General features: G+C 37.7%; 1 pseudogene; it reads right to left on the bottom strand.

Annotated features, from left to right (window-relative positions):
* Positions 1 to 8: 8 nt before the first annotated feature.
* Positions 9 to 17620, bottom strand: part of LOC115873757 — a 156741-nt pseudogene continuing 139129 nt past the window's right edge.

Genomic DNA, 17620 nt, shown 5'->3' with positions numbered 1-17620 from the left:
TTATTAATTCCAAAGATCTGAACACCATGTAGTTGTGGCATTTTGGGAATTAGCACACTCAGGAAAGAAAGCCTGGTCAGGCATTTCAAAAGGTGTTCCTTTCACTGGGTGCAAAAATACATACCTCCCCAGGTTATGTGTTATATTTGTTAAGGTCCAAGCAACAGGAACACTGAAAAAGGGAATGCTGAGTAAGGCAATATGAAGCAAACCAATGCATACGTCATCACGTGTCACTCCTAATGCATATGTCACCATGTACCACACTGTTTATCATACGAGAATTAGGACTCACCACCCTGTGGGCGACTCCGACATACCTGATTGCTCCGCCGGCCCACTCCCTGCCGCTGCCACCGGCCTGAGCAGGCCCAGCCTTAAAACTCTTTTTCAAAAATTGAGTTTAAAAACCTATTTATACTGTAGAGTGCTTTAGATACTTCTTATGGTATATGCTGATAAAATAGCCAATATTTTTGTAGATAAAGGTAATAATTGTATTAAATTATTTTGGGAAATACAACCACCATACAGTGTACTTTTGATACACTTATAAATGTATTTTATTGCTTATTTGATTATCTTTTTTAAAATACAAATGAACAATGGAAAATCTGGATTTTTTAAATTCATTTTCTATAATTTCACACTACCAGAAATTAAATATTAATACTTTGATTAGAGAAAAACTGACAGTTATATTAACTTATCATATAGATGACAAAGAATTCAAAGAATATTTTGATTATCATTTATTCAGGAAATGCCTGGATAATTATGTCATAGGAGATCATAGACTCAAGTTGTCATAGCGTATCCATGAGCCAGGGACTCTACTTATAAATTAAATCATTAGCATTTCATCTAATATTTTTAAAACAGTAGGAAATATATTTTATCTATAAACTCAATTAAAATCCTACTTTAACCTATGAGTTTACAAAATATTTGCCTATGCATTTTTATTGATTTCCTTTCCTTTTGCCCTCTCTCTTGCCAATGGCCTATTTCCTTAGAAAATCACTTCTTTGAGAATAGACTTAGAAACTTCAAGGAAAATATTTATAGCAGGAAATAGAATTTTTACATATTTCTAGAGCGATCATTCCATTATATAACAAACTTTTGTGATAGCACAGAATTATTTATAGACTACATCACAAGCTACCATGATTATTCCCTAAATCATTCTCTACCTCACTAGCAACTTAACATCGCCCTTTTATTCTGCCAGATTTATCATGAAGACTTTAAAATGCACTGAAATGCAGCACAAAAAGATGAACAAATATGATAAAACTTTCAATGAAAGAAATACCGTAAGTGATGTTTCTAAAAATTATGAAACTAAAATTAATGCCCTACCAATTGCTCTTGTAACCATGACTAATCAACATGCTGGCATCAATAGATGAAAACTACCTTTGAAATGCTTGTAGAAGAATAGATTTGTTTGCGTTGTTGCCATGCATTACTGTGGACTTCTCTGCAACTCGTGTTGTTGTTGTTGTTGTTAGCTAGCTGCCATCTAGTATAAGGTGGCCAGATTTTAACATTGGTAAGGTGGGACACCATTGACCGGGGGTTGGAGGGTGGGGGGTTGGGGGTTGGGGTTGGGATGGGGTTCTTGATTAAAAATTTGGTCTATATCATTTTGCCACCACTTTAAAATCTAAATAATACGCCTACTGTCTGCTAAATTCAAAAAAAATTATGTATTTATGAAATAAATAAATAATTTACTTACCTAAATTATCTGAATAGCTGATTTGTTGACATCACTTGTTTAACTAGCACTAGGATGCATTACGATGTGTATCGTCTGAGAGACAGTTACAAAATGTTTTCGTTGTTGCCAATGCCAAAAAATGTCATTGTTCGTTAAGTCCAAACAATGGTGGTCGAATTCTAACAACTGATCAGCAATGCGAACTTTGATAACAAGTTCTCGATAATCAGTTCTCAACAATTATTTGTTATTATTAAAGTTTAACATTATAAAATTAACAAAAATAATATAAAACTCATATCCTGGCGAAATAGCCACATGGCAGCCGAAAACCATATATTCCCTTCCTGTTCTCCCGCAGTTCCCTAGCTGTCGTGCATTCTTTCCAAAAAGTGGGACTTTTTAAAAATGCCACAGGATGCGGGACAAATTGTTAAAAATCCGGTCTGTCTCGCCAAAAGTGGGACATCTGGTCACCTTAATTCCTACGCATAGCAACCCAATACACAGGAGACTGCAACAACACTGCCCAGTCCTGTGGCATCCTCACACTTATTTTTAGGTTTGAGCCTATTGTTACAAGCAAACTGCGTCTTCAAAGTGAGGACAGTGAAATATCTCATGCCTTTGAACCTGTTATCAGGAGAGATCAGTCCCTGGATGTGGTAGTCACCTAATCTGGTATCAATTGAAGGACTAAGAGTGTAGGGGTAGAGTCTAGGCTGTCAATCTGGAGATAGCCAATGAGACTTCTTTTGGCCTTCTCCTGAGAATTCTGGGAAATCTGGGACTTCCTCCTTGGAGGCGGAAGACACTTCTCTCTCTCTCTGCTACTCCCTGGGAGACATTGCAGAAGACAAGCCACATGGACGCAATCAGACCTCAGAAACCGGAGAAGCCCCAGAGAGACTCTTGCCAGCACTGAGATGCTTACAACACCACTGAATCCAAAGACTTTCTACCCACTGGCATGTGTTTCGTGAGTCTGAAGAGGACTTTATAGATTGGTATTGGACATTCGGACATATGGGCTAATATCAGACTTATGGCCTTGGACTAGACTGGTTTGGGATGTTTTCCTCAATGTTCAATTCCTCTTATATATAAAACTCTCCCTTATATACATATGCGTGTTTATGGATTTGTTTTTCTAGTCTACCCGGACTAACACAGTGGAAAAGAACATTATGTTTAGTATAGTGTTGGGGAAAAAATAAAAAAGGAATACGCTCAATCGGATGGAGTTAGACAATAGTTACAAAAGTTCACTCAAACATAACAACTTTGAGAGGATGGCACAGGAATATGCAGTACTTCATTCTCTTGTACATAGATAGCATCACTTTGAGCTGGACCTGAGTTAAATAAAAACCAACACATTGGTACTTAACATTTCCTTGTTCTGTTTGATGTACAGATTACAGGTGAGCATAGCTAAATGTTCTGAATTTCTTATTCTTCTCAATATTATCCATAGTGGATTTTTTTTATAACCCATAAAAAAGTTCTTTTCCATAATCTAAAAACCACAAGTAAACATCTTTCTGTTATTCTCTATCTTCAGTAAAGATTCACGTGACCATAGTCAATGATATCCCACTTTCCATATCCTCTTCTGAAAGAAGATTGAATTTCTGGCAGCTCTCTCTCAATGTAATACTGTTCCCATTGTTGAATGGTTTTTAGGAAAATTTTACTTGTCTTCAATGTTAATGATATTGTTCAATAATTTCTGTAATGTGTGAGATCATCTTTTATTTTTCCAAACCATTTTTTTAGGAGCTAACCCAGACATCATATCATTCCATAATTCAATCACATCAAGCCGTATTGTATAATTGCTACCACAATATGAATCTCTTCCAGTCGATTGGCCAGGTAAGTATCTTCCAAATATTTTCACATAGATGAATGCGTGTCTCCAGTACTTAATTGATTTGTTGAAACATTTCAATTAGTAGTCCGTCAATTCCTGGAACCTTATTTTTGGCTAATGATGTCAGTGCAACTTGGGTTTTCTTCCCCTTCCATACCATTGGTTCTTGTTCTTTGTTTTTGTTTGTTTGTCATGTCTTAAAACAGTGGACTGTTGCTTAGTACTTTTTCACATATAACTGGGTATTCTTTCCATTTTCTTTCGATGTTTCCTGCATCATTCAATATTTTGCCCATAAAATGTTCTAATATTGTAATTTGAGGCATGTATTTTTCTTTGCTTCAGTTTTTTCAGCTTGATACATGCAGAGCATGTCCCTCCTTTTGGTTTTCTAACACCAGGATTTTTCACACTTAAGGATAACTCTTTACTCTTTCTTCTCCAGGTGTCTTTTAAAAATTTCTTGCTCAGAGCAGCCAATGCACAGAGAGGACCATAGGGCCGGCCCCACCATGAAACACGATGTGGGAATTGTGCCCGATCTGACCCCACTACACCAGCGTGAAACACTAAGGGTGTGCAACAGAGCAGCAAGGGGAGCAAAGCAATGAAGTCCCCAAGGGATCTCAAAAATAAGACTTCAGGGGCAGGACATGGCACCTCATCAGACTTGACTGGAAAACACACTCATAAAGGTCAACAAACAGACCTGGAATTTTTGTTTTTAAGTTTCTGTGCAGCTCTTTGATTTCATCATTTCTTCCACTTCATTTACCTTAGTTATTCTACTCTCAAGACCAAGTTTCAGAATTTCTTTTGACATCCACTTTGATCTTTTCACTTTTTCCTGCCAATTGCTTTCTTCATGTATTATGCTCTTGATGCCATCCTACAACTCATCAGGTTTTCTGTCATTAGTGTTTAATGAGCCAAGTTAATTCTTAAGATGTGCTTAAAATTCAAGTGGAGCATATTCAAGGTCGCATTTTGTCTCTTGTGGACTTATTTTAAAATATCTTCAACTTCAGTTCCAATGTTGCTATTGTTGGCAGGTGCCATCTAGTCATTTCTAGCCCATAGTGACACCAAGCACAACAGAAAGACACACTGCAGGGTCTTGGGCCATCCTTATGATCATTCCTATGCCTTACCTCATTTTTCCAGCCAGGGTATCAATCCGATTTTTCGCTGCCCCTCCACTTTACCAAGCATGATGTCTTTCTGACAAAACGTCCAATGACTGTAAAACAAGGTCTTCTTATACTTGTCTCTGAGGAACCCTCTGGCTATATTTCATCCAAAACAGATCAGTTTGTCCTTTTAGTAGTCAATGGTACTTTCAATATCCTTCTTCAGTATTTTTTATTCAATGTTCCACTTTCACATGCATACAAGGCAAAGGAAAATACCATGACTTGGGCCATTTGCTGTGATAGTTACATAATTTGGTGTCAATTTGAGGATTAAGAGTGAAGGGGTGGAGTCTAGTCTATCCATCTGGAGATAGCCAATGAGACCTCTGTGTGGGCATGGCTTTCTCCTGAGAATTCTGGGAAATCTGGTATTCCTTCTTGGAGGCTGGAAACACTATCTCTCTCTGCAGACAATTCCCTGAGAGACATTGCAGCTGGCAAGACACATGGAACTACACTAGTTCCCTAAATTGGAGGAGCCACATGGACCTTCCCTGATGCAACCAGTCCTCAGAAGCCAGAGAAGCCATGTAGAGACCCCTGCTAGCATTGAGATGTTTACAACGCCACTGGATCCAAAGACTTTCTACTTACTGGCCTGTGATCATCCTGCATTCAGCATCATTACATGTGTTTCATGAGTCTGAAGAGGGCTTTATAGATTGGTGTCAGACATATGGGCTAATATTGGACTTAAGGACTTGATCTGAACTGGGCTGGGATGTTTTCTCAATATTCAACTGCTCTTGTATATAAATATCTTTCTTATATAAATATGAGTGTTTCTATTGATTTGTTCCTCTAGTGTACCCGACTGACACAGGTGCACACTAGTCCTCAAAGTAACATCTTTGTTTTCAATATGGTAAAGAGGTTTATGCAATTGATTTACCTAATCACGCATGTCTTCTGATCTCTTGATTGCTGCTGCCATGAACACTGATTGTGGACCCAAGCAAGACAAAATCCTTGACAACTTTTGCCTTTTCTCTATTGATCCTGATGTGGCCCAGTTATTGACTCAGTTGTGAGGATTTTGAGCTTCTTTACATTGACTGATCAACCATGCTGTAGGCTGAGATCCTTGATCTTCATCAGCAAGTCCATCCAGGACTCCTCACTTTAGCAACAATGTGTGTTATGTGCACATCCCAAGTGGTTAATAAGTCATCCTCCAATCCTGTTGCCACATTTTTGCTCCATATAATCCAGTTTCTCTGAGGATATGTTCATCACATAGATTGAATAACTATGGCGAAAGTATACAACCCGGAAGCACATCTTCCTGATTTTAAACCATGTGTTGTCCCCTTGTTTTGTTCTCATACTCCTTCTTGATCCAGGCACGTGTGCCTCTGAACACAATGAAGTGTTTTGGAATTCCCATTGTTCTCAATGCTATCAGTCCTTTGTTATTATCCATACAGTTGAATGCTTGGGCATATTCAATAAACCATAAATATACATCTTTCTGGTATTCTCTGCTTTCAGCCAAAATTCATTAGCAGGTGGAATGATATGATATATGTATGAAATACCAACTAATGATATAAAAAACTACATAACAAAGTTTTATAAAACTGAAAAAAGAATTCCAGTAATGAAAAAAAAAACCATCCCCTCACCAGCTGTGGTGAAGTGAAATCATTTTGTATGACTCTTCCATCTGTAGTCTTTATTTAAAACTGCTATCCAGTGACTGGGTGGGATCAGTGTATACGTGTACAGGTCTACAATTCAGTCATTTTTCAATTTCACTATTCCTCTGGGTACAAGACAGCCAGCTTGGAAGCAGGAACAGGAAGGATACCATTACTCTTAAGAAAGAAGAATCATCAGTTGAGCCAGGGTGAGATCCTTTACTGGCCTGGCAGAGGCAGCAGAGGTATCAGAAGTCACAACACTGAAACTATGAAGCAGATAGCGATGGGGAAAAAGGCTGAGATCACAAGGTAGAGCAACAAACCTCCTTGTCCCCGTCTTAAGGCAAGGGTACATGTGGCTGAGCCGCTGAGGACCAGAGGAGATGAGGTTGTAAAGAGACATTGAAAAGAGCGGAAAAACGAGTGCATCCTTATTCTTTTCTGATCCTGACCTGTGAACTTCCCGGTAGTCTGGAATGTTGTCTTTGAGTTCTAGGTTGCCATTGAGGTGGATTGTTGAACTCAGTAAAACTAGGAGGAACATTTGACCTCAGGATACAGTAAAGGACAGATAGTGGAGACATCTGTCTTCTGCCGTGTAGCCGTCAGCCTTGGAGTGTAGAGTGATTTCTCTGTGTTCCTGCCAAACCTGGAAAAGGCCAGATGTGCCCTCCACTCCATTTTCTCACCTGAAAATATTGTATTATTATTTTTTAACTTTTCAATTAAAGAGCCCTGGTAATAATTGGGCTCTACATTAGGCTGCTTACAGAAAGGTCAGCAGTTTGAACTGATAAGCCACCCTGCAGGAGAAAGTTGGAACTTTCTGTTCCTATAAAAGTCTATCGCCCAGAAACTAAGGTGAATTGTGTTTTCTCCTGTAGGAGATGAGTCAGAATCCACTTGATGGCAATGCCTTTGTTGGTTTTTGGTATTAATGCTGGAGTAAGATGATGTGTCACTAATAACTAATCTCAACACTCTCCTGTAATTTATTATAAACACCCTATTTAAAATCGCAGAAATGGCAGTTATCGATGTGGACCTCATCAGATGGAGTACACAGGGATCAGATTGCCTATTGAAAGAGATTGGGCAATGTGTCTTTCTGTGGTGCAAAAGGTTGCTAGGGGTCAGACCAACTTGAGGGCACCTCACCAAGACAACCACAATGAAGGAACAAGGGGAAAAGGCAGTGTCATCAGCAGCTACTAGGTAAGGAGCCAAGTGTGGAGAAAGCCTTAATTCAAGAATTCAGGTTTAAGCAGAGAGAAATTAAAATAAAGCCAAAAGAACTGAAATATGACCTTGAATATATGCACCTGAATTTAGAGACTGTCTCAAAATTTGATGCATTGAATATTGTCAGAAGAGCAGATGAGCTGTTGGGTGGCATCAAAACTATCATGGAGAAAATCAAAAGGAATTAAGAAGATAAACTAGAAAGAAACCGCTAAAGAGGAAGTCACAAGAGATTCTGAAGCTTGCTCTTGCTCTTGTGAACATGCTGTTGTTCTCAATAAGTGCCCACAAGCTGGTTCTGACTTCACACCTTAGCTCTTCTTTCTGAGTGGGATGGGGACTCTGTTCCTGCTGAGATGATACTCTTAGGTGCATGGAGTCAATTCCAACCCATGCCAAGAGAACGAAATGAAAGAGGGTCTTTCATTATACTCACAATTGTTCTTAAACCTGAGCCCCTTGTTGCAGTCACTGTATCCATCCGTCTCATGAGGGTCTATCTCTTTTTCACTGTGCTCCGTTTTACCAAGCGTGATGGCCTTCTCCAGAGACTATCTGGACATGTCCAAAGTATGGAAGAAATGCCTTGCCCTCTTTACCTCTAGGGAATACTCTGACCATATTTCCCCCAAAAAAATTGGTTTTTCTTTTAGCAGTCCATGGTATTTATAATGTCTTTGACAGCATCATAATTCAAATTCATCAATTCTTTGTCAGTCTTCCTTATTCATTGTCCAACTTTCAAAGGCATCTGAGGCAATGGACAATCCCATAGCTTGGGTCAGGCATACTTTAATTCTCAAAGTGACACCCTTGCTTTCTAAGTCTCGAAAGGGGTCTTGTGCTCTAGATTTATCCAATGTAAAGCATATTTTGATCTCTTGGCTCATGTTTCCAAGAGCATTGATTGTGGGTTAAAGGAAGACAAATCCTTGAAAATCTCAATTTTTTTTCTTCATTTCTCATGATCTTACCTACTGGTCCAGTTGTGAGAATTTTAGCCTACACAACATTGAGTCTTAATCTATACTGAAGGCTGGAATCCTCAATTTCATCACCAAGTAAGTCAAGTCCTCTCACTTTCAGCAGGAAAGGTTGTATCATATGCATACTGCAGCTAGTTAGTAAGCCTTCCTGCAATCCTGATGCCACACTGCTCTTCATATAAGCTAGCTTCTCAAATGATCTGCTCAGCAGACAGATAGAGTAAGCACGGTGAGAGGATACAACCCTGAGACACACCTTTCCTGACTATAAAGCACGTGGAAGGAATGAAGTAAAAGAACCGCACAGAGCGTTTTCAAGGGAAGTGGAGAAAACAAAATAATGTATTCTAATGCAATGTACAAAGACAGGAAAGAAGAACCCACTCCACAGTTCTCCAGCTGAGAAAACTGGAGAAAATTTCAAGTTTGCAGTTTGAACGATTTAAGGATCAACCCATCAAAATAGTAAACATTCTAGAAAGCATTTTAAAATGTTAAATGTAGGTTGGTTGTCAGTAATGTAAACTCTCCCTCCACCTAATCTACAATAAAAGTATTTATCAGAAATAAAAAAAGAATGGAAATAGTACACGGAGTCACTGTATTAGAAATGATTGGTCAATAGTCAACCATTTCAAGGAGTACATTGTGATCCGTAGCTGATGTTAGTGAAGGAAGATATTCAAGTTGCACTGAAGATAGTAATTATGAAATAAGGCACTGGGAAGTGTTTCTTACTACCTATTGAATGGTTAAATAAACTGATGTAGCACTAGAAGCATTCACACTCTGCACCAAAAAACTTGGAAGATATCTACTTGGCAAACTACCTGAATGAGAAAATTATTTGTAACCATTCCAAAGAAAGAAGCTCTAACATAATGTGGTAATTATCAAACAGTATCATTAATATTATTTACAAGTAAAATTTTGCTGACATTATTTCAAAATTGAAGCAATATATCTATAAGTATCTTCCAGGAATTAAGCTCTGATTCAAAAGAGGATGGGGAATAAAGCAAAACACTGCTGAGATCAGATGGATGTTGATTGAAGACAAAGAATACAAAAAAAACAAACAAACCTAAAACCAAACTTATATTTGTTTTATTGACTATGTAAAGCATTTGGCCCTGTGTATCATCACAAACTGCTTGGGCCCTGGTGGCTTCGTGGTTATGCACCAGATTGCTAACTGCAAAGTCAGAAATTCAAAACCACCAACCATTCTGTGGGAGAAAGATGAGATTTTCTTTTCAGCTAAAGAGTTACAGTCTCAGAACCCACAGGAGCAGTTCGACCCTGTCCTACAGGGTTGTAGAGTCAGAATCAACTCAATGACCATGCATTTGTGTTTGGTTTATCCTAACAGACTTTGGATAACATTGAGAAGAATGGGAATCCCAGAACATTTCATTATGTTCATGCAGAACCTGTCTGTACAGGCCGGGGGTGTGGTGGTGGTGGTGGGGGTTGTCTTTTAAAAAGAAAAATGGGAAAATAAATGTCTTAAAATCAGAAAATGTGTTCATCTGGGTTGTATCCTTTCCCCATATAAATTAACTCTGATAAACAAATATTCAATCTGAAAGTTGAGCAAATAACATGAGATACTGAACTACAAAGAGAATTTGGCATTAGGATTGGAGGAAGACTCATTAATGACCTGAAATATGCGGATGACATAACCTGTTTGCTAAAAATTAAGGGGAGTTGGAGATCTCAGACAAATGCCTTCAGTCTGGATTAGGACTCAATGTAAACAACTGGTGGTAAGTAACATTAATAATAGAACTCAAGAAAGCAAAATGTATAAGTTCCTGATGCTGAAGCTCCTCACACTGTACCAAGTGTTTCATGCCAAGTGTGATTGACAAGCTGTACTTTAAATTATTAGAGTATACCTGCAGAAAGAAAGTAAATGTTGATGAAGAACCTCAAACAATTATTGCAGAATTAAGTTGACAGGGAACTTCCACAGATTCAGAAGACACTGACGAAGAGATCTCTTGGCTGATGTCAGATGGATCTTGGCTGAGCAGAATAGAAAAAAAAAAGATGTCTACTTCTATTTATTGACTATGCTAAGGCATCCAGCTGTGGAGATAATAACAAACTATGGATAGTCTTGAAAGTAATAGGAATTCCAAAATACGAGATTGTGCTCATGAGAAACTTGCACATGGATCAAGGGGGAGTTGTGGGAACAGAATAACAAGATACTGAGTGAGTTAAAATCAAGAAAGATACATGTCAGAGTTGCATTCTTTCGCCATTATTTAATCTGTATGCGGAGCAAATAATCAGGAAACTGATTATATGAAGAAGAATGTGGCATTGGGATTAGAGGAAGGCTTATTAGCCATTTGGGATATGCAAAAATACAAAATCTAGTTTGCAGAAAGTGAGGAAGAATTAAGCACTTGCTGATGAAGATATAGAATTGTAGCCTTCAGTATGGATTACTACCCAATATAAAGAAAAACAAAATCCTCACAGTTGTCCCAATAGATAGTATTAAGGTCAATGGAGGAAAAAATGAAATTGTAAAGATTTTGTCTTGCATGGATCCTGAATCAATGCTCATTGAAGCAGCAGTTTAAAGATCAAAGGACCCTGTGCATTAGGTAAATCTTCTGCACAAGACCTCCTTAAAATGTTGAAAAAAAAGTTCTTTTGAGGACTAAGGTACATGTCACCCAAGCTATTTTGTACTGCCACCTATGCACATGAAAACTGGACATTGAGTAAGGAAGACCAAGGAAGAATCGATGCATTTGAATTATGACGCTAGCCAGCAATACTGAAAGTACCACAAACAAACAGATTTGTCTTGGAAGAAGAACATCCAGAATTCAGCTTAGAAGCAAGGATGGTGAGAGATCATCTCATGTACTTCGAAGGAGTACATTATGTTTGGTAAAGTAGAAGAGCAGCTAAAGAGAGGACAAGTCTCAAGGAGATGGATTGCCACAGTAGCTGCAACAATGGGCTCAAACACATTGTGAGAATTGGGTAGGCACTGCTTTGTTCTGCTGTACATAGGGCTGCTATGAGTCAGAACATCTAACACCAACCACGTGTATCTGAGGAAGAGCTACTTTCTAGAAGTAGTGTCGCTGCCGTTGAGTTGGTCTCTAATTATAGTGACTGTAGAACAGGGTAGAACTGCTTTGTGAGTATCTGAGACTTTAACTCTTTATGGAGCTAGAAAGCCCATCTTTCTCTCACTAAGTGTAGCGTAGGGCTTAATTATATGGGTAGAATAAAAGTTTTTAGAATCTTCATTTTTTTACACAGCTTGACTGAAAATGGGAAGAAATATCAGCAAATATCTGTTAATAAAGTGAACATAGAATGTACAAGGAATGAATATAGAAAAACATAAAATGTCAAAAGTAATCAATTGGTCAATCAAATGATTTCAATTATTTTATAATTGAAACAATACCAGAGATCATATGTTAGAATTTTGCACAGTAGTCAAATAGACTACATCTGTGGAAAAGGATGATGGAGAAGTCCATATCACCAGTTAAAATAAGACTGAAAGTCAAATATGGGAAAATAATTTACACGTAAATATGTAAGTCAAATTGAAGTTGAACAAAAAAGTGTTCCGCAGTATCAAACTACAACTTTGACTGTATCCCAGTTGACTATACAGACCTTATCAATGATAACAGATGCATTTAGCACTAATGACTACAGACCAGAAGAATTGTAGCATCATATAAAGTAAATCATACAGGAAGAAAGCCAAAAGCAAGAACAAAGGACAGAAGAAATTCTGAAAATTGCTCTTGAATATAGAGTAACTGCCATAAATGGAAGCAATGATGAATTAAAGGAGTTGAACAATAGATCAAAGAAAGACAGTATGCTTCAACAGACGGAGTAAATATGACAATCACATATGTAATAATCTGGGATTGAAAACCCAAAACACAAAATCATGCTAAGTATTTCTCAAGTTGAAAGAAGTAAATAAATAATTCAGGCTTGGAGATGCAACATTGAAGGATTCAGTTTGTTGCACTGTGTGGGAGTGGGCACTGCTATGGCGCTGAAGGCCATGTCACTGGACTTTCAAATGATATTTAAGGAAATAAATAATTGGTTTTTAATGACAATGCTGAACAAGTTTCAACAGAGCTTCCAGACTAACATCAGGATTAGCAATCCTTCGAAATCCTTCGACATCTGAAGGATTTGCCACTGAAAGCATTAGGAATAGCAGCAAAACATTGTTAGATACTGAAGTTAAGACCCTCAGACTGGACTTACAAAGACCCTATAGGACAAGGTACAACTGCTCATTTGGGTTACTGATACCGTAACTCCCTATGGGATTAGAAAGTCTCCTCTTTCTTCCAAGGAGCCCCTGGTGGTTTTGAACTGCTGACCCTATGGTTAGCAGCCCAATGTGGAACCACTATGTAAAGACACTTAAAATATGATTGAAGAAGAGCTGTCTTTTCAAATTAAAGTCAACCACAATGACATGGATGGAATGAAGTTTGCAGGACCTTCATTTGCTGATGGGGTACAAATCAAAGAGAGAAGTAACACATGTAAACATCATTCATGACTGGAACTTGAAATGTACAATGTATGAATCTATGAAAATTGGAAGTTGTCACAAGTGAAATGGACCTCACAATGATCAATGTCCTAGATATCAAGGAACTGAAATTGAATATTATTGGTCTTTTTGAATCAGATAATCATATGGTCTACTATGCTGGGAACACATAGTTTTTGAATCAGATAATCATATGGCCTACTATGCTGGGAATTCAAGAGGAATGGCATCATCAAAATTGACATTTCAAGAACTTTCCTGAAGTACCGATGCTGTCTGTGATAGGATAAAAGCTATTTCCATACAAAGAAATGCAACCAATACAAGTATCGTTAAAATGTATGCACTAACCATTAAAGCTAGTAATAAAAGAATTGAAGAATTCAAACAATGTTTTCAGTTTAAAATTGATCATTCATGTAATCATATGCATTTATAAATATTAGAAATTAGAATGAAAAATTAGAAACAAAGAAGAACAAACAGTAGCTGCAAATATGGCCAGGGGGATAAATATGAAGCTAGAGATTATGTGATACAATTTTGCAAGATCAATATCATCATCACAAGTACTATTATACAAGAACATAAATAGCATCTACACATATGGACTTCTCCAGATGGAAAATACAAAAATCAAATTGACTACATCTGTGAGAAGAAATATTGGAGAAGCTCTATATGATCCTCCCTAATGAGGCTAAGGACTGTCTATGGGACAGGACACCAATTGATCATATATAAGTTGAATTCGATTTTCAAAGATAGCTACTTGGACAATTGACTGGAAGAGATCCAGATTTGTGTCCATTCCAAAGAAAGGTGGCTCATCAGAATGGTCAAACTACAGAACAATATCATTTATATCACATCCAAGTACAATTTTGCTTAAGATCATCCGCAAATGGTTGCAACACTGCATTGATAGGGAACTGTTAGAAGTTCAGCTAGGATTCAGGAGAGTACTTGGAACAAGGGATACATTTCTACATAGCAGGTGTAGAAAAGATTGAAGTTGTCAAGGATTACCTCTTGCTTGGATCCACAATCAGTGCTCACAGAAGGAGAAGAATTGGGTAAATGCATAGAAGCATTACATTGGGTATAAATCTACTCCACAAGAATTCTTAAAGTGTCGAAAGGCAAGATTGTTAATTTGAGGACTTAGTTGTGCCAGACCCAAGTCATAATATTTTTAATATGCATGTGAAAGTTGGGTATAAAATAAGGAAAACCAATGAAATTGAATGTATTTGAATTATGTTGTTGGTGAAGAATATGGAAAGAATCATGGTCTGCCCCAAAATAAACAAACAAACATCTGTCTTGGAGGAAATACAGCCAGAATGCAACTTAGAGGCAAGGATGGACAGACTTCATCTCATGTACTCAGGACATATTGTTTGGAGAGACCACTTCCTGAAGACAGGCATCATTGCCTGTCAAATTAGGATGGCAGCAAAAAGGGGGAATGCCCTGGACAAGACGGACTGAGTCAGTGGTTGCAACAATACACTGATCTATAAAAACTATTGTGAGGATGGTACAGAACTGGGCAGTGTTTCATTCTGTAGGAAAAATGGTCACGATGAATTGGAAATGACTTTAAGATACCAAACAACAAAATCAATGGAAATATAAAATAATGAAACCCCTGTGGAAATAATGCCTCTTTAAGCATTGGAAATGGAACTATCATATGACACAGGAATGTTTCCTCTTGATAGATAGCCTAGACAAATAAGAGCCATGACGCAAATAGATAGTTGAACATAGTACACAATGTTTATCTCAGCAAGATTTATAATAGCCAAAGCTTGGACACAACATACCTGTCCATCAATGGAAGATTGGACAAACAAACTATGGGACATAAACACATTGGAATACAATAATGCTAATGAACCTGAGGAACCCTACATAATATTGATGATCCTGGAAGACATCAGGTGAATGTGAAGTTATTCAATCACAAAAGACAAAACATTTGTATGAGTCTCTAATATGAAAGGGGAAACTGATCACAAGGATCTACATGTGACGTCCTCCCTGGGGGACGGACAACAGAAAAGTGGGTGAAGGGAGACATCGGACAGGGCAAGATATGACAAAATAATAATGTATAAATTATCAAGGGTTCATGAGGTAGGGGAGATTGGGGAGGCAGGGGAAAATGAGGAGCTGATGCCAGGGGCTTAAGTGGAGAGCAAATGTTTTGATAATGATGAGGGCGATGTACAAATGTGCTTTACACAATTGATGTATGTGTGGATTGTGATAAGAGTTGTATGAGCCCCTAATAAAACAATTAAAAAAGAAAAATGAAAATGTTTTAACACTAGGAAAAGTAATTAATGGCTAGAGGACTAGAGGGTAAAGAAGACAATGTACAATAAGAAGAACCCAGCAAATAGATAAATGAACGAAGCAGGCAGGTGAGAACCCTGAGAGGAGTGTGTGAATCGAAGTACACCTAGGAAAATATATAGGCTTGACAGAAGATATATTTACATGTTTATTTCATCAAATGCAAATAAACTCATTATGTGACGGCATCTAGTGGGGTCAAAAATATTTTAAAATCTTCTAATACATAACCAAGCACCGTGGAGCAATAAGTCATTTGACCTGGGACTCAGGACCATGATCTCGGAGGACAGCAATGCTAATTGGTCAAACCCATCTCTGACGATGCTGTACAGCCTGCGTTGGTGAGCAGCAATCTGACTCTTAATGAGTTCATGAGCAGCCCTACTAGGTCCAACTACTGTCTTATTCCGGTCCAGAAGAAAAAAAAAATGATGAAAATAAAAACCCATGGAAACAATAAATCCAGCGTACTAATGGACCATAGGAACACCAACCTTTGTGATTCTGAGCCTAGAAGAATTAGATGATGCCCAGCTACCACTACTAAATGCTCTGAACCAATCACATCAGAAAGCCTTGGATATCATTGTTGTTGCGTGCCATCAAATTGATCCAGACTCATAGAGATGCTATGCACAGCAGAATGAAGCACCACTCGGCCCTGTGCCAATTTCACAATTGTTTTTATTTTTGAGCACATTGTTTCAGCCACTGTGTCAATCCATCTTATTGAGAGTCTTCCTCTTTTCTGTTGCCCCACAACCTTACCAAGCATGTATTTTTTCCTGGATACAAGCAGTAGTAAAATGTGGAATAAACTCAAAATCATAAAAAGCCCATTTTTACTGGTCAGATTGAGAGTGGTAGAATCCCAACACAGTGATCTGTAGTCATCCTGTAGATCCAGAAAGATGCTCACTCCCGTGGCTCAGTTTTCAGCCAAACAGTAGGCCGGTCTATGAGGGTTACAGTAACACTAGGGACATATGGATACCTTAGAATTATCAAGCATTTGGAATTAAATCAACGGTATTTTCCCAAGGACAAAATTCAGAGAGGTTATGACATAAGGAAAGATCATAACAAAAACAGTGAGCAAGTAGGATAAATGATGTTGAATTTTATGGCCTTCAGTCAATAACCTGAAAAAATGTGTGAATTGTTTAATGGAAAGTAATCTGTAAAACTTTACCCAATTCACAATAAAAACCAAACAAAAAATAATATGATGAATAAAATAATCAGAGATGCCCGGAGCAAGTAGTAAAACAGTGGAGCCAGTCGTTACAGAAGACTGAGTTAGCCAGGAGTAAAGAATTTGAGGAGACACTGAAGGATATTTTTTTTTTGTCAAAATGACCAAAGAAGCCACTTCATAGGTCGACATTTGCACTCAGTTTCTTACTATTCTTCCATTCATTTTTAATGTATTATTATTGCAACGAATTCAAATGCATCTTCCTGAAGAATGTGAAAACTTGGAAAGAAGATATCTCTATAAGAGATTGTACTTCTTATGCTAACTCACTGAGTTTTCACAAAATGTAAGCTATTTGGTCCTCTTGTGGATGGTGAGGCTTCAGTAATAATGCTAACACAACTCTGAAAGGTGACCATGCATTTGTGTCATGCGACTGTTATTTCAACCAAGTTCTTGTGTTCCATTGTATTTGTAGTTTCTAGTTCAGAAAACTTGAATTTGAGAAAGAAATCATGTAATTTCATTGTGTCATCATGATACACTTTAAAGAGTTAGCAATCATTTCATGTTCTGACAAAACACCATATACTAAATTCCTAAACTTATACTATTTCCTAAGCATATACTATTTGTAAAATAGTTAGCCACATAGCTCTCTACCATCATAGCAGGACCTTTGTATAGTTAAACTTTTCCTGACCCAACAGCCTTGCAGTAACAGAATTAGAACCACACAATAGGACTTTTCCAATTAAATAAATCTCAGGCAGATGAGCTATGCATATGAAAGTAACA

The sequence above is a fragment of the Echinops telfairi genome, unplaced genomic scaffold (genome assembly GCF_000313985.2).
Source record: "Echinops telfairi isolate 266 unplaced genomic scaffold, ASM31398v2 ScPeMD7_7469;HRSCAF=8507_1, whole genome shotgun sequence".
Taxonomy (NCBI): domain Eukaryota; kingdom Metazoa; phylum Chordata; class Mammalia; order Afrosoricida; family Tenrecidae; genus Echinops; species Echinops telfairi.
Note: the sequence above shows the minus strand (reverse complement) of the source record. Positions and strands in the feature narration are given on the sequence as shown.